General features: G+C 40.9%; 1 protein-coding gene across 3 annotated transcripts in view; it reads right to left on the reverse strand.

The window, feature by feature from the left end:
• The window catches only part of TMEM200C (transmembrane protein 200C), a 273,607-nt gene that overhangs the window by 156,184 nt on the left and 98,359 nt on the right, over positions 1 to 19,064 (reverse strand). Inside the window, exon 2 of one of the 3 annotated variants that reach the window (XM_069219846.1) lies at positions 3,083 to 3,139. The exons of the other annotated variants lie outside the window; for them this stretch is intronic. The gene's annotated coding sequence lies outside the window, so the exon portion shown is untranslated. The remainder of the gene's footprint in view (positions 1 to 3,082; positions 3,140 to 19,064) is intronic. 3 annotated transcript variants of the gene reach the window in all.

The following is a 19,064-nucleotide window of genomic DNA, read 5'->3' on the forward strand; positions in this document are numbered from 1 at the left end:
TCTCAAGGAGAGTAAATACTGCACAAACATTATTTAGAGCGTCTGGAAATTTCTGGAAGGGCATTGCCCATCCTTCATTTCTTCTGTCAATTGACAATTTATTAGGTACCTGCCAAATAAATTATTTAGGCAAACTTGGACGCATCGACATGCCTAGGTAGCAAAGAGATTTTGTCTCATTTGTTTTGCTTATAAAAACAATTCCGTACGTCTATCCACATTATGATGTAGATTAGTGTTTCTAGTAGAGGATTTCAGTGGTAGGAACAAGCACAAAGGGGTTCATTTTGGGTGGATCTCTTTGCCTTTTGCCAACATGCTCAAATTATTTCTAGTCTCTTTCTTCTAGTCTGGCCTCAAAAGGTACTTTATGTTTTCACAACTTTTTCCATGATTGTTCATGTCCTGGTACAGAGATGCAATTTCCTAATGCTTTAGATGTTTTGGTGATACTGTTTAACATGTCATGGACTTAGTTTGCAACTCTTCTACAGATGTCCCTGTTTTCCTTCACCAGTTTTCCTCATTTACTGGTTTCTCACAATTCACCTGAGTAGTTTTTTTTTTCTTACACATATTCTGGAGTCACATCTGTAGGTCCTGATCGTATTTCATCATCTTTGGCATTCACATGATATGCAAATAAGCCTGGGCTGCTTGGAACAGCTGTGTTTGAACAGGCAGTTGATTTAATTATTAAAGGGGTTTGGTTACTTAAGCTCTGGGTCCATTTGGCTATTGAAACCATTGTTTCCAAAACTGCTATAGTAAATGCCTAGTTGACCAACTGAAAGTCCATGAATTTTGTAAGTTTTATTGAAATCTTATCACAGATGGTTGTCAAAACATATTAGAAAACATTATACAAGCCTCAGTTTGTGCCCCAAAAAATTGATTTTCTCGGTTAAAAACACAATAGCATACCACAATGCTTTCTCAGTTTCAAATTGGCATCTGTGTTTGGTTTAATTTAGTTGTAGTCTTGTTATCTGTTTCTAATGCTCCAAGGACTACTGGCTGATCAAATTAGCATGTCCTTCCTTTTTGCATTCTTCTTCTGGTTGTTAGGATTTTGCTTCATCATTCCCTTTAGTTTGATATGCCAGTCATGATATCCTATATGTGTTTTTCCTGTAGTAATGACCTTTACAAGGTTTCAGTCATTTTAGTTCTCATTCACAAACAAATGTGGAAATCTACACAGTGTATGCTTTTGCCTGTAACGTACCCATATATGTGCATGTCAGTGGATTCTTATAAAATCTAAAGAAGTATGCATGCAGGTCTTTAATTTCTAGACATACTCATAATGTAATAATGTACGTATGGACAACTGATCTTTTTTCTCCACGTGGAACACCTCCTTGTAAAGACAGATGGTTAGGTGTGTTTCCCTAATTGCATAAATATGCCAACCTTTTAGAAAACTAATAGCGTGTGTGCAATTAGTTTTGGGAATTTACTTGGAATATTCACTTAATTCCTTGGGTCTATGTCTTCCCTTCCTTGTTTTTGCTACTTGTTCCAAATATATAACAGCAGAAAATCTTGAATACTGGCAGTTTTTAGCAGTAAAGGTTACATAAAAACAAGCATTGGCATAGCCAATAGATTTCACCTTTTGAACCTTATAAGTGTTTAGCCATGTTTAGCCATGCAGCACATTATCTTGGGTGCTCTGCCACCAGAGATTGAAAAGCTATACAATTACTACACAGTGGGTCATGCAGACAGTACAATGTGATGACAGGCAAAGACATCGAGGAAATGGATGGCTGGGTAGGGTGTATGTTGACAGTAGGGGAGGACAATGACCTACACGTGCTCCTTCCTGTGATGTAGCTGCAAAGGTAGTACAGTAAAAACAGACCACAATTTAGAACAACAGGGGAGGTTTTGGAGGTGTCTAACTCAGTGGCAGGGGTGCTCTGGGTTAGAGTAATGGGTTGTCAAAGGACAGACAGGAAGCAGAAACTACATGCCTGGAAGGATGCAGAAAGCCCAGGGTTGGTCTCATAGGTGAGGAAGAAAAGGCAAAAAGAGGTGAGAGAGCCCCAGCTGGGTTCACTGTGGAGGGAGAAATACAGTGTGGATAACAAGGGAGGCATTAAATGTAGTTATGATGACAGTGTTAGGTACAGAACAGTTAGCAGTGTTGAAGGTAAAAATGCGACATGGGTAAGGACAGAGATGATGGGCGAGAGTACACAAATGACAGGAGAGAATCAGCCAGGGATGGCAACAGTAACAGGTGAGTGGTAACAGGTGACAGCAGATGTAGCCATGTTACAAGTGTATGGTGTGGCAGACCAGAGATGGGTGAGGACAGGCACTTGGTGAGGGAGGGCACATTGTGAAAACGCATGAGAGACAGGGAGGCACAGGTGAGAACTGAAAGCGGGGTGGGGAAGAAGTGGTAACAGCTGATGGGGTAAAAGAACAGGATACAAAAGTTAAGGTTATACATGTGACAGGTCAGCAAGGGCACAGGTGGGGGGACTGTGGAGAAGACCGAGAGGTGAGGGATCATCGAGAGTAGTGTAGACAAGAGAAAGGGACATCCAGTAGTTACAGTATTGGACCATAATCCTCTTTTGGTCTTTTTGCACCAATGCATGGGTGCTGCGGGGCAGCCTTCTTTCTAGAAATGTAAGAAAGTGTAAATGTTTCCTAAACTGTTCCCCCTCAAAAAGGTATACGTAAAGCGCTTTACACATTTTCAAGCTTCTCTTCTTTATCAGTAAGGTAGCAGCAAGTTAAGAGGCCTAAAAAGACTGACTGAATACACTGCATTGGATGTAGAGCCCAAGAGGTGTGCATGGAGTTAGGGAGCAGTGAGACATGGAGTCCACAAGATGAAACAGTCAGATAAATGCTGCACCAGTGAAGTAGTAGGTGAATGAATAAGAGAAAACAATGGGAAATATAATGCAGGTTTAAAAAGGAAAATACATACTACACACTTTACAGTGGAAAATGAATGCATTGAAAAGGATGTTACAATCATTTCACTAGTTAACTATCATGGACAGTAATTAAAGGAGGCCCAGGAAAGCATTAACCAAGTGGGACAACAACTCACCCGGTAGAAAGGCCACCCCTGCCACCAAAGCACCCACGACCATGTCCGCTTTCGCCTCTGAAAAAGATAATGCCATCTCTTAAGTATGTGCTAAGTATAATTTAGGAAACTTTGATGAGTTACTTTCTCAAAAAACATAGTTGAAGAAAGAAAACTTAAAAATAACGATAAGGGGGGTCTACCTCCACTCACCAAACTGACCTCCACCTCCAGTCAGCAACACATTTTCCCTCTAAACCACAGCCTCAACAGCCCTCTTTGTTTTGCAATTGTATGGGGGAATTAAGAGACTCATCCAGAATCACAGGATATTATTACAAAGCAGGGACCTGATTCTGGCTTCCAGTACCATCTGCTGCTCTCGTTTTTTATTGTTAAGTAGCCAAACTCCGTCCTTCAAACATCAGCCTAGCCCTGGTCGATGATTCTATTCCGTCATATTACTTGCTCAACTCAGGGTTAGGCTGTAGATAAACGCTGTAAGCCCCACCAACAATGAATGGAGGAGACCGCTAGGATCTGCACACGACGAGGAGAGCAGTGTGCCAGATTTTATTTTAGAACACTGCTCTAGCCCAACACCATCCTAAAGGTAGCCCAGTTGTAACCTGGCTGTGAATCTCCAACAGAAGAGGGTGCACTTTCCAACAGGTTTGGGGGCATTCAAATGTGTTCTTAGTTACAAGGTAGATGTCGTTATTGCCTATGTACTGTTATGGCTCCAATGAAAAGTAAACACACCAGACACTAGTTAGAAGTGCTGATGAAACTACACAGAGAGCACATTAACATTGGTGCATGCACGTAGGCTCCTGGGGCCGAGACCACCAATAAACACAACTATCCTAAACCAGAAGCTGAGGCAAAAGAAAAAAGTAGTGCTCCAAAACTAATGTATATGGCTGATCATGACGTTATACATGTAACAGGGACAGTCTCCAGGGTGTGACCGGAAGAGCAAAAGGAGGGACAAATGTAACCTATTCACCAACGAAAATGAGGGAATTTGAAAAAGCACACGAAGGAGCCAATCACAAGCGATGGGCATGCTGAAGCCCCATACATTAGATACAGCTTGTCTCGAGGCAGCGCATACACTGCCTAGGCTCTACCTAACGACTTTAACAATATAAATTAAAGTACAATATACATTAAAAAGCAGCAGTGTGGAGTGTTTACAACAGTACATTTCCCAAAGGTTAATTTGGATATGAAAGAGCGTGAGGCCCATTAAGATCATATGTGAGTTTTTACTAATCAGAAATAACCCCTAATTTAAACATAGTTCAGTTAGCATGACTAGGCTGTTGTCAGCTTGCATCGACAGCTATTCACATCTGCAGAATAATAGTGCATGTATATTTTATAAGAGCAAGTGTTTCTCTCTGTGCGCTTCTGTTTTTTTCCATTTCAGGAAAAATCATTGAAAAAGAAGACTCCGTTATAGTGTCAGTAATGTAATAATTTTGCTGTCTCGAGGAAGCAATGAACAGGATATTTATTTTATTTTGTGACTTCCAAAGGCTTCCTGCTGATGTTCTATCTATGTCATTAGCTGAACAAACCATTGTAGTGCTCTGTTATGTAAGATGTCAATTTATTTCCTTAATTACTTATGCATAGCCAAACAACAGAATGCATTAGAAAGTAGGTTGCTCTAGAAGTATCTTTTTTAAAAGAATATTGATTGGTTTACATGTTTGCAACATTGTTAATAAGGCATACACCACCATGACATGCCAGTGGGTTCCGTACCCTGAACCAGTATAAATGTAGCAGTTCTTTCTGGGCTTTGTTTGGGAACAGACTATACTCAATCTGTTTATTAAGTTGTATTTGTAGTTGTTTGTAGGCTTTCTAGCTGAGAAGATTTTGAACTAGTCTGCTTATTGATTTAATACTAAGAGCTTTTTGCACCTGATTACTGATTTTTGCTTACTCTTTCATTAGGTTTTCTTCTGTTAGTCGTATGTTTGGCTTTATGCTAATGTTCTTGCAGAATCATACTTTATTTTGTTCATTCTAATGAATAAATAACTAATTACTTATTGCTTTCTGTAATGATTATATTTTTACTAAATCAATAAGATTTTTAACTTGGAATTCTTGTCTTCTGCTGATTTGTTTACTAGTCTTGGACTAAGTCTCATCAACGCTCATAAAGTCTTATGAAGACTCATACAGTCCCAATCTTGATCATCAACCCACTCGATTAGTAAATTAGAGCATTGACATATGGAACACTCCTTTTTGAAGGGTTCAGAAGAGGTTAGAGTTCTGACAGCAGGTGGCCGATTTCTAGCTCTTAGGTATGTTTCTGGAGTAAGAATATTCATATTTTTCTCTTTCTTGAGTTCAGATGTTTCCATTAATAGAAAGTCTGAGCTTCTGCCAGTGTTCTGACCTCCTGTTTAGGATGTGCATTATGCATTAATCCATGATATAATGACGTCAGTATAACAGGAAAGCTTGTTTCAAACCCTGGCTATCATTTACAATCAGCATATTCTGGAGTTGTAGTCTTTGTTTGGATTAATTGAACAAGTTAGATTGACTAACCAAATTGCAAATATTTGTAAAAGGAATGCTAAGAACTAGACTTGTGGTGGCCAAGAGACATGATACTCCTTACCACAGAACCCCCAACTCAGAACAAATCTTAAATGTTTTATAAAAACACTTTTCATACTAAAGAGACAGGAGAATGTGGACATGTTCACAAAACATTTTATACGCCCATCTTCTAAAAAGAAAAGAAAACATCTAGGATGTGGAGACATATTCATCTGCATAGCAGTGGGTTATGACTGACAGCCTTATTTACTCCTGTCCTGTGACATATATCTAAGGAATCTCAAAGTTTTATACATGTATGGGAATATAGATATCACCCCCAATTCACTAAGCTTTTACTGCTGAATAAGTGTGTTTAACTTCTGGAAATTGATGGGGAAGTCACGCATGCTCATAGACAAAAAATACAACTGTTCACAGAAAAAGCTTTGTGAATCAGGCATTGGGGCATATTTATACTCCGTTTGCGCCGGAATTGCGTCGTTTTTTTAATGCAATTTTGACGCAAAACTAACTCCATATTTATACTTTGGCGTTAGACGCGTCTAGCGCCAAAGTCCATGGAGTTTGGGTCATTTTTTAGCGTGGACACCTACTTTGCGTTAATGAGATGCAAGGTAGGCGTTCACGTCTAAAAAATCGACTCCGAGGCATGTGCGTCGGATTTATACTCCCGGGCCAAATTCACGCCCGGGAGTGGGCGGGTCAAAAAAAATGACGTACGGCCGCTTTTGCGCCGTTTTTTTAGCGCCTGCAAAAGGCAGGCGTTAAGGGACCTGTGGGCTCTGAAGGAGCCCAGAGGTGCCCTCCCATGCCCCCAGGGACACCCCTGTCACCCTTGCCCACCCCAGGAGGACACCCAAGGCTGGAGGGACCCATCCCAGGGACATTAAGGTAAGTTCAGGTAAGTGTTTTTTTTCATTTTTTTTTGTGGCATAGGGGGGCCTGATTTGTGCCCCCCTACAAACCACTATGCCCAATGACCATGCCCAGGGGACATAAGTCCCCTGGGCATGGACATTGGGCAAGGGGGCATGACTCCTGTCTTTGCTAAGACAGGAGTCATTTCTATGGGGGTTGGGAGTCGGAAAAAATGGCGCAAATCGGGTTGAGGCGAAAAAATTGCCTCAACCTGACTTGCCCCATTTTTTGACGCCCAAGCCCCATATCCCCCTACGCCGGCGCTGCCTGGTGTACGTCGTTTTTTTACACGCACACCAGGCAGCGCCGGCGGCTAACGCCGGCTAACGTCATTGATTAAATACGGCGCCCGCATGGCGCTTCAGAATGGCGTTAGCCGGCGCTAATTTTTTTGACGCAAAACTGCGTCAGCGCAGTTTTGCGTCAAAAAGTATAAATATGGCCCTTTATGTTTCTAGCCCAATATGTGTGCATTTTCTACACCACACACGTACAGGGAAATGTGAAATTTCACAGTAAACATTTTCACGCACCCCTTTAACTGTGGGTGTTCTACGCACTTTTCCAAACTTTCAGCACCAACTAATGCCCCAATAGGCCACGTTTCAAAGATCATAGAACTGTGAGAAAAGTTTAACAATGGTATGGGAAAACCTGCCACGTTACGACTCGTGGGTGTTTGCGTTAATTGCACAAACCTCACCATTAGACTCCTGGAATTTCTCACATGTACTCTATTTGGTGTAACCTATCAATGATTGTGCATTGAATTGGCAGAACGTCTGGTGATATAAGTGATATCTCCGTAAAACAAACGTCTGTAGACAATACCTTTGTAATTCAGAACCAAGAATTTGAAGACACAGTTTCAAATATTTTAGTAGATATATCTTATTTACACACAGCTAAAGTTATCGGCATCCAGACCAATATGTAAGTTAGACATACCCTGAAAATGAATCAACAAGTCTACATGCAAAACAGGTAATGTTTCACAAAATTTGTTTTTCTTTCAAAGTTATTATTTATGGATTTGGAAATGAAGTCAAGAATAGGAATTCATATGTTTAGTTCATAGGAAAACTATTGGATGATCATTAGTAAGTGCCAAAAGCAAGTGAAGTGAGCACCCAAAGACTCATGACACTGTGGGTATTAACCTACATTTACTCTGCCACTCTATTTAGCCCTTATTACAAATTAGGCGGAATAGATGAGGTATTTATTAGAGGTAAGGGTAAGCAGGATACAGAGTTTAGTCCTGCACTTGTAATCAGGGCCTTCATGCTCTTCCAACTATACAGCTAATTTAACTAGGCAGATGTGCAGAAAGCTGGAAAAGTTAATTGAACACACCCATTTTTCAAAGATGTGAGGTGGAGGGACAAGACGGGAACATTTTTTGAATCTGAAAAAAAAATGCAAAAATGAAGACATTTGCGAAGCTTACAAAATAACCTACCTTTGTGCATATCCATTTGCTGTAATGCACAACACATGCAGCTTCTGTGAATTGGTTAAATAGTCCTAAATTGTGGCAATGCATTTGAGTAACAGCTAGAGATTTACTACTGCCTAATACATTTTTTACTTTGTTGTGTCTCTCTCACAGATTTTCAACCTCACTACATTCTGACTAAAAGATCCATGTGATTTAAATACATTCTCTACATTCTCCCAACCTCTGTGGACATTTCGATGTTTATGTAAATCAATTAAAATGCCAATTTATTTTAAAATAAAAAGATTAAAAGTTGGAATTGTAGATAAAATCAGTGAACAGGTGATTTTATTTTTGTCCCGCATTCTTTACCCATCAATAAAATACAATGTCATTAGGGTTTCTGGTTTGCATTTTAAACATATTAGTACAAATAAAACACCACCAATGGAAATATCTGCTTTTCACTAGGCACTGTAAAAAACACTGGATTTTGCTACACATTTTCTACTTTGGCCCCTTCTACCGTCAAAGAAATATAATTGCAATATCTACGTATAAAAGGTTTTCCATGGTGGTTGCTCCTGCTGTGACCCTGGTGGCCCATGGCAAACCATTGAATTTATCCTTCTGACCTACTTCATGGTACCTGGACCCACTTGAGGTCCTGGACTACTCCCACTCTCATTTTAAAAACATGGTTTTCCTCATATTGTTTCAGTTCACTGTTCACAGCACATTGCTATGTAATGGCCAGAGGCTTCAAAGCTGATTATTAAGCCAAGTATCAATCCAGTCTAAAGGGACAACACCATGATGTAATCTTTCTTTCAATGACAGTGTGATGAAGCTTTGCTTTCTGAAAGCTGTGGTATCAGAACTGTGGCTTCAAAGATGTCTTTGCATTTTGGTGCCTCCAGAATCAATGTCCTCAGATAAAAAGCTGTGTCAAACACTCCTATTCTTAAGTTTACAGTGTGATTGGCTATCATGCATGTTTAATGAGACCCCACCCCCTCACAAAGAAGGACCAGGACCATATCATGAACATCTGCCTCAACCATGCACGGTCATGGAAGTTTTGCTAAAACTACACTGCCTACAATGTTTGCATTAACTCAGAAAATATATGAGTTAGTTTATGAGCTTAAGCTAGTAGAGATCAGAAACATAATGAGGCAGCTACTGGTTCTGTGTTTCCTCTGATATGCTGCAGACAACAAAATTTAAGCAACAGCATGTACATGGAGCCATGCTGAGCGTGCAAACAATAGTAGAACACATTTGAAATACAGATCCAGGATCACCAAGTTCAAGTCCCATTTCTACTGCCTTCTTTACAAAATGAAGCTTAGAACCTATGGTGCCAAAACTATGACAGACCCTTGACAACATCACCTGTACAAACCACAGTGACTGTATTTAATTGTATTTAATTGAAGCATATTGAGCTGTGCTCATTCTTTCCTGCAAGGCAGAAAATGCATTACAACAGTAAGTGGTGCACAGAACACAAAGGTAAAATGCCTTGGGCAACTTGCATGCATAGTTAGCCAGCCCCCAGTACTTGCACTGCTTTCATATAACAAAAGCCCACATGCTTGGTAAAAATCAATGGTTTGCTGTCCACATGCTGGCTTTTACATAAACACAAAATCCCATAGATATGGGTGAATATGTAAGATATACTTACTGCATTTTGCAAACTGCACTGGCAAAGAGCCCAAGGCATTGTGCAGGTCATGGGGCTTCTTTTCTACCTCAGCTGCTTCTTTATACAGCAGCAGAGTTTGCAGTCACCAAACACTGTATGCCTAAAACTATGTATAGTTACTCCTTAGCAGCATGATTCTCCAAAACTAGATAGAACATGAATAGGGTCAGATCAGACCCTGGTACCACAATTACCAGTCCAGGGATGCGCTGCTGGAGGCTGGAGCTGCAGGGGCGGGACTAAGGCCCCTTTAAAACTTTCGCGCGCCCGCTTTGTTCGCGGGACGCGCTGCAGGAGGCTGGAGCTGCAGGGGCGGGACTAAGGCCCCTTTAAAACTTTCGCTCCCGCTTTGCTCGCGGGACGCGCTGCTGGAGGCTGGAGCTGCAGGGGCGGGACTAAGGCCCCTTTAAAACTTTTGCGCGGCCGCTTTGCTTACGGGACGCGCTGCTGGAGGCTGGAGCTGCAGGGGCGGTACTAAGGCCCCTTTAAAACTTTCGCACGCCCGCTTTGCTCACGGGACGCGCTGCTTGAGGCTGGAGCTGCAGGGGCGGGACTAAGGCCCCTTTAAAACTTTTCCACGCCCGCTTCGCAGTCCTGCGCCCGTCAGCGCCCGAAGGAGGCTGGGCTGGGCCACATTATTTTCTTCTCAGTACTGGGGTTGACGACCAGCGGTTGAACCCACCGCAGACCTGAGGACTACAAACTGCTGCAGGTTAGCTCCATTATTTCAGTCTTTCAGTCCTCTCAGTAAGGCCTCAGTTGGGTGGAAATAGGGTGGGAATAGAGGAGGCAAGTGCGTATAGCAAAAGGCTGACCAAGGAGCCTAAAACACAACTGCTGGTCAAAGGAAAACTAGAAGAGATAAGATGGGCAGACGGAAGGGGGGGCACCCTTGGAAAAGGCTGGTAATAATAAGACCTTAGACAGATTTCTCCAAAAAGCGGTTGGAGCCTTAGAAAAGGAAATTGAAATGGTTGAGCGCCGTCTAACTGCCCCTCCACTGATGCCAGCTAACCGCCTATCCTTATCCCCACCGCAAATTTCAATACAACCCCTTCACTCACACGACTTACAGCCCGCTCCGGCTATCTCACCTTCAACTACCCAGGAGCCTATTGGGGTGATTCAGGATGATGCCATTCAGCTACCAGAACTGGCACAGCCGACATTAGGCAGGTCTGCACCCAATTCAGAGTGCAATACAAAAGGTAAAAGGAAACGAGGTGAGGTAAATTTAAGGAACAAACAGGGCCGTATTTTGAGCTCCCCCAATCATGGCGCACCAACTTGGAACAAGGACCATATATCAGCTCAAGCATGTATAGATGATCGTTCAGCTATTGATTATATAATAGAACATATCAAAGAAGAGCTTTCGGAGAGGCTACACCCTATAGTAACTCGCCTACAAGCCATTGAGAAGAAACTGGGAGGCCTTATCAAGTCCCAGCAGATGGTTACTTCCCCCTTAGCGGACTCGCAACTTCTCTGTCAAACTCTTCCTCCGAGTTCACCGGGTAACAGTGCCAGTAGCCTCCTTTTACCATTGGGTATGGATCACAGGCTTTCAATGAATTGCCCTGATCCTCTGTATCAACCAGAGAGGGTTTCAACTGGCAGGCTGGCCACTGCTTCAAAGGACAAGTGTTCTAAGGTAGCCACCTCCTTTTCGAGGGGGAATGAAGGAATTGTTTCTTCCAACGATATGAGAAAGAAATCCTAAAAAGCTATTCCTGATCAGAATTACCTACAAACAGACCTGGTGCATATGGATGGAGGAACTAAGTTGAGAACTTTACATCTTCCGCCGGAATCCTGCCCATACGTTCTTGTTATTACGAGTGTTCCTAAACTTAAAACCAATACCCCTGAATCATTTATTGAACTGAAAAACAAGGTTATACATTGGTTACATATCAATGCCAGATTTGCATTTCCTATGGTACCCTCAATATTAATGGTGAGGAGGGTGGGTTGGGTGGGTCCACTTAAGAAGCCTGGTATGGGGGATTGTATTGTTATCAATTTTGATTCACCTGCCCTTGTCCAGCAGCTCTCTTCAAATGTGTGTAAATCTAATCCTCTAGGGGGAGAAGTATCTTTGTGTAGACTCCAAGCTTTTTACCCTCATCCAGTTACACCAGCTTTTAAGGGGGCGTCAATGCCTCTTGGAGGCTCTACTAGTTCTCAGGTGCAGCTTGCCCCCCCAGATTGGATGTAGCTCCCTTTCACCTTCTCTTTCTGAAGTTGATTGACTAAAAGTTAGCCCTGTGCATGGCCCAACTAAGTTTCAAGGAACTAGTTATTTGGACAAGAATTATCTTGTATCTAGAACTATTGGAATACAAGGAATAGGAATAGGTAGTCCTGAGGTTGACCAGACTCTTACTGTAGACATCAGAGGCTCTACACTAATCCTTCCACCTGCCCAGACAGAATTTTGTAGGATGGAAAATAGCCAGCCTCCTCTTCTTTGCAGCCAGAGTAGGGAGATCATTGTTTGGGAGGGCGAGGCTCATGTGAGCAACCCAGCCCCGGAATCAATAGGTCCCAACAATTGTGGGTCTATTCCATCTGCCCGGGTACTCGAATCGACCATGCCAGGCTCCGATCTAAATGGGGCGAGCAATCCTTTGGGTGATAAAGCAGCGGAATATGTAACAGAGACTAGTCTAGCTATGACTGCAAGGGGTACTAAGCCTCCTCATGGCACTCCACTTGCTAGAGGGCAGCCCCCGGCTAAAACTCTCCAAGGTAGAGCAGATGCGTTAGATACAGTTCTTAGTTGGAACATTGCAGGGCTGGAGAATAAAATGGGCATCCCTGAATGGGGTAAATTTATAGATGAGGCACTGGAGCCCAAATATAGAATAGGGTTTAAAAGCTATTGGGTCCCAGCATGCAAGGCGACCTCCGGGAGACCTTCAAGCGGACTGCTCATATGGCTCAGCTGCTCCCTCAAGTGTCGGGTTGAAGTAGTAGATATGGGCTGTCCCGATCTGATGGGTTTAATAATACCAACCCTTAAGGAGAAACCGCTCCTAATAATCAACATCTATAACAGGAGCCTGGGTAGTAAATATGAGTCTGACGCTTTGACTATTTTGGATAGCTTTCTTTCCTGCAAAACCTCCACCTACTTCATTCTTATTGCAGGGGATTCTAATGTTACTTTTGAGCCCTACTCGCTGGCCCAGGAACTATACAAAGAAGAGGACGCACATTGGGGCATCCCACAATTGGTGTCGAGCAAAAGACCGAGAATGAACAGATTGACATACCAAGTTGTGGATATCACACTGGCACATGGTCTTCGGGCCTGTAACGGTCGCTCCCGCTCGGATGTTAATCTCCACTCTACCTTCAGGCGTGGAGCCCAGAAGAGTCAGATAGATTATATTCTGCTTGACATTCGGTTGTGGGGTCAAATGACTGATATGAAGGTTCTAGAACATGAGGAAAGTGATCATGAGCCACTGATTCTATTGGTTAGGGGTCTGCTACCTTTACTTGAAGCTCCTTGTCCTAAGACTTACGATCAACAGCTCTTACTGACAAATAACAGACGTAATGTCAAATGGGAATCTGTGAGCACTGACTTAGGTTCTATTACATCTTTATATAGCCTATTGGCTGACCAAATGGAGCGTATGCCCCTGCTTTTAGAAGATGGTGAAGGGCTTATAGTAGCCCATACAGAACTATTTAACTCTTTAAAACACTTTTTCACCAAAGAGATTGTTAGTAAAGCAAAAAAGAAGTGTAATGCTAGGTGGTTTAGCGCTGCATGCAGGGAAGCACAGCACAAACTATTGAGAGCTTTGAGAGGGGGCCAGACAGAGCATATAAGGCAAGCAAGGAAAGACTATAAACAGGAACTTAGCAGGGCCCGCAGGAGATGGGATAAGTCTAGATGCACTACCCTTCTGGAGTCTGCAAAAGTTAATGATACTTCAAGGTTCTGGAAACTGGTTGCCGAAGCTAGTGGGGAATCCAGCCGTCTGCCTGGTGCTTCAATCTTCCCCGTAGAGTGGACTGATCATTTTGGCCGATTATATTCAGGGCCTACAGAAGTTACTACTAGGGAATTGAATGATATTATGACCTCTGAGGCCCCCTCAATCAAATTTACCCTGGCAGAAACCAAGGCTGCGATTGTTTCACTGAAGTGGGGAAAGGCCCCAGGCCTTGATAAAATCCCTGGTGACCTGTATAAGACAAGACCGGACAGATGGGCCCCATACCTGAACTTGGTTTCTAATGCAGTTGCTGCAGGAGCTCCTGTCCCGAGCTCCTGGAAGGGAGCGGAGATAGTTCCTATTTTTAAAAAAGGCAGTCCCTCTGACCCTGCTAATTATCATCCAATATCCTTACTTGATAACTTTCAAAAAATGTTTGCAAAGCAAGTCCTGTTCCATCTTGAAAAATGGATTATAGAAACCAAAGCCATCTCTAATTTGCAAGCAAGGTTTAGACCAGCAGTTAGTACCATAGACCAAGTTTTAAGATTCTTAGCAATCAAATGGAAGACCGTGGAAGTAGGAGGGGGTAATTTGTATGTGGTCTTTATTGACCTCAGAGCCGCATTTGATCTGGTCCCCAGGAACCTGTTATGGCTGACATTAGCCAATATGGGCATCCCCAAAGGTCTCTGAAACTTATGTTCCGACTGCACGAGAACACCTATGCACAAATCAGGAGTGTTAAGGAGGGCGATCTAACATATCCTGTTGCCATTGAAAGAGGAGTCAGACAAGGTTGTGTTCTAGCCCCTACCCTTTTCCTCCTATACATAAACAATTGCATTAATTATCTAGCAAATTGTACCAACGACTCGCCTAAGTTAGCAGGGAATAAAGTGCCATGTTTGCTTTACGCGGATGACACCATTGTGTTGGCCAAAACATCTATGGGAATTCAAAATTTGGTCAATCAATTTTGTGTATTTTGTAGAGACTATGGGCTGGATGTCAATGTTAAGAAAACAAAACTTCTGATATATAGTGCCCCGAATAAGAAAATAAAAGCAAATATAATGATGGACTCAGTCCTTTTGGAGAGGGTAATGGAGTATGATTATCTGGGCATTAGATTATCAGATAGGGGCAGTTGGGATGCAGCCATAAGAAAAGGGGCACTTATTATTAGCCAAAGAGGTGGAGTGCTAGAACAAAAGGCTAAAGCCGTAGTAAGCCCCCCTCTGATCCCCATTTCCGAAATCTATAAAGTCCAAATTCGTGCTGCTGCCCTGTACGGAGCGGAACTCTGGGGTTCTTACAGACAATTGGATCCCCTTCAAATTAAAGAAAATAATTTTTTCAGACACATATCTAGGCTAGGGAAGGGAACGCCAATGATCCCTCTTAGATTAGATCTGGGTATAAATAGTATTAAAGATACAGCAAGTTTAAAACCACTCTTATATTGGGTTCGATTATGGAAAACGGAAGAACTTGAACTCTTCAGGGCAGCAATCAAAGATCTTATAACACCTTACCAGGAATGGGGAAAAGTTCATTGGTTGAGGGAGATGAAATCAGCCTGGGTTAAGCTGGGCTTCCCCCATTATTGGGAGAATCCCGAGAAAATTCCTGCTAACGCCAGATTGCTGACCAAAGAGAGATATTGGGGAAAAGTTTACGATGAGCTTTTTCATTGTAATGAGCCAGGTCGGCTGACAGCAGAGTTTCTGCTGGTTAAACACGAACCCTGGCCTGAGAACTTCCTGGATCTCCCTATACCAGCACGTGCCCGAGCCTTACTCCTTCAGCTCAGATACGGAATATTAGCATTTAATAGCTTTATGGCCCGTTGGTCGACCAACAGTCCCATGTCTGATAAATGTATTAATTGCCACTTATGTAAGGAAACACCTGAGCACGTTCAATTTTTCTGTCGCTTGTATAAGTGTCCTAGAGGAAAGTGGATCATCCCCCTGTGCAAGGTTTTGCTATTGCATGATGGAGCCAGTGCCAACAGACTATGCACATATGATTCTTCCACGTTGATAGTAAGCTCAGTCTCAAAATTTTTGTCAGCAGCTTGGACCATTCGTAGCAGGATTATTTTAGACCCTAGTCTATTGGTTGAAGAGAGGTCCAGCAGCTAATGGACAAGGATTTTAAATGGCTATGAAATTCAAATACGATTACTTGTGTTGCTTTACCTATGGATTAACTTAAAAGATATTAGGTTTTATTCTTGTTTGTGTTTTTTTATCAGATCTTTTTATCTAATTGATTTATAGTATCATAGCACATAGCACTTTGCAAATAACAAGATTTAACTCCTATGAATAATTTATTTGAGAAATGAGGTTAATTCTATGATATCCTTTTAATGTTTGGTCTATAAGTGTTGCAGTATGAAGTATTTTATGAAGTATTATGAATTATTTTTTATGAATAATCTACATAAGAACAGTCTTTTTAAAAAAAAATATGTATTTATGTATCTCTAGATTAAAACATATGGCATTTTGAAGTTTTTATAGGCAACATCAGAAAAGATTTAGTATACAATTTTTTTTTTTTTTTTAATTGTCTTGGTAAATGGTATCCATTAAGCAAGGAGGCACCAACTTAGGAGTATCATTTAACATTTGTTCTGTTAGATAAGGAGTGTATTAACTCTGTTTTTTTTTCTTTTCTTTTCCCTTTTTCCTTTTTGTGATGGTTATGATCTCTGTTTTATTTCTTATGTATGGTCGTTTTTATGCATTTTAATGGTCTAATTTTTAGACTGAATAAATAAATATATATAGTCCAGTACTTTTGTAGTATCTTTGGATTACGAATATGGCAGTGTGACAGTGGCTTGCAATATTAGAGCACTCAATGACATAAATATAATATGTTCTCTGTAGAAAATCTTAATGTAGTCAATCTTTGTCTCTTGTCTGATGAACAGAACAGCAGGAAGGTTTATCAATTGTTATTAACTTTTGTCTGGTCCTTTCAACTCTTAATTAGATGCAGGTATATCCCCATCAATGCGCATCCTGGATATAAAGTGGGACGAAACTGCTGGAAAGAGGTGTTTGAGAGTTAATAAATAATGAAGTTACGTGCAAGAGCAAATTCAAGTAAATTTTACAGAGAAGGGCATTAGGAGCAAGAAAGAAAGATTTACTGATTATTGGAATGAATGCGGGAAGAAGGAAATAAAAACCCACATTTTTATAAGCACTAGAACACTCTATCCCTGTATTTTTTACCAACCAGAAAAGAGTGCCCACTTCTAACCACTGCTTTTTACAATTTTTATAAACACTAGAAAGCACTGAAGAAGAACCCATTTAATTCACAACAAATACAAACTGAAAACAGAAAAGCTTAATTATAATTCATTTGTACAAGCAGTGATTACATGTCAAATTACAAGAGTACGGCTTTAATACTGAATATTTACTTTACTTCTTTCACTGTAGCCCCTTACTGTACATATAGAACAATTCATATGAGATGAATATCTACAAAACACAGAGATTCATGGGTTCTTTGTGGCACTCCATGTTAATCAAACTAATCATATATCATTTTCTCTGCATAAAAATGAATGCCTTCTTGGAATGATGTGCTTCCCACAATAAAATGAGAATGAAAATCGATTTTAACAGGTTTATGTCAAAGTGCAGGTTATAAGAGCCAGGGTAGTTTCAGGTTGATCACCATTCCTTTTTTGGGTTACAAATAAACTAATTTCAAACAGTTTCCTTTGAGATTTGAGCATTTTTCTTACATTGACGCTGCATTGCCCATCATGAACATGTCCATTTGTGAAATAACATCAAATATGTTAGAGTATGCGGAATCAGAATATAGGTAAAACATGCTCATGAAGTGGAATGAAATTCAAGTACATGTAGGACTTTGTAAAATTACTGTACATCTCTCAATAATGGAATTTGTAATAACACAAGTCCCCCCCTCTATGAGCTTCTTGATAGCATCCACACATTTGGACATATCTTTTCACCATTTTTATTAAAGGCATTTTTTTAATATATCAACTATATATGACACCAACTCTATTATTCAAAAGAATGTTTCAGGTGCATGTATTAAAATTCCTCGGCAATAAGCATTAAGTGGAAGGCAGTAACTGATTAGATATATAGGGCGTGATGTAAAATGAGTCAGGTTGCAAACCAGTCATTGTTTTTGCACTTGGACTGGTTGTGAGTGTCCCCTGCCCCATAGCTTACCCATTATTTTGCTATGCAACCGATGTACTAACAAGTCCGATGTGTATTGCAAAAGGTCACAAAGCTTCAGATCTCATTAAAATTAATGACATAGTGTGCTTTTTGCAACCCCCTGAAAATGGCAGAAAACACAGGGGGCTGCTAGATAATTTTCCTTGTAAAAGCAACCCTGTCCCTTGTTGTTGACATCCAATGAAGACACTGGAGGGAGTATCCTGTCCACCTGCAACCATTTTCAAATGGAAAGTTATCCAACAAAGGCTTCTCACCCATTGCAAATCAGTTACCACTCCAAATTTTGGTTTGTGAATGTAACTGCAAAGGCCATTGACACACTCCATTCTTCCATACAAATAGAAGGAAGATGTCCCTTTCATACTCCTGCCTCAGTGAGATTTGGAATAGGTAGCAAAACGTACTTTGCAAGACAGAAATTCCTTTCTAGCTTTTAAAATTACTTTAGTACACATCTTTTTTGCAGTTGTAAAACCTGTGATTTGGAAAAAGACCCTGTTGACACATAATCTGCCTTGCACCTTATTGATTGCCATTTAAATAATCACTTCTAGTGGAGTTGATCACATTGCAGCAAATGAGAAAGAGGTTTGTCCACATTTATATAGCAGAAGTCACAAATAATAGTAAAATATCTAGCCCATATCCAGATATGCTCACTCATGTTTTTCAAAATGAATACAAGATACAAAAAATGGCACTATATAGTTTTAGTGGAGTCCAACATCTAGCAGTACCGTTGATATCACTATAGTACCAACAAAACACATCTACAATCATAATATCGTATATGCTATTAGTATCACCCCAAGTGGAAAATCATACCACTTTGGCATGGTCTAAAAAAAATGTGGCACCTCTTTAAGTAGTTATATGGGTAATGTGTGAGAGGTAGCCGTCAGTGATATATCCATTTAATCATTTGATAAAACAATGAAACATATGTGTAAGTAGTAGCATACTGTGTGGCAGCATTCAGGAAACACACTATGGGTGTATAAGATGTGGTAATTAAATTACAAGAAATATTTTGAGCTGTTAGACCATGAGCATAGTAATCAAAAGTCTAAATCAAGTAAAGCAATTTTGGTTGTATTTGGAAATGACCATT

Source organism: Pleurodeles waltl, chromosome 2_2, assembly GCF_031143425.1.
Source record: "Pleurodeles waltl isolate 20211129_DDA chromosome 2_2, aPleWal1.hap1.20221129, whole genome shotgun sequence".
Lineage (NCBI taxonomy): Eukaryota > Metazoa > Chordata > Amphibia > Caudata > Salamandridae > Pleurodeles > Pleurodeles waltl.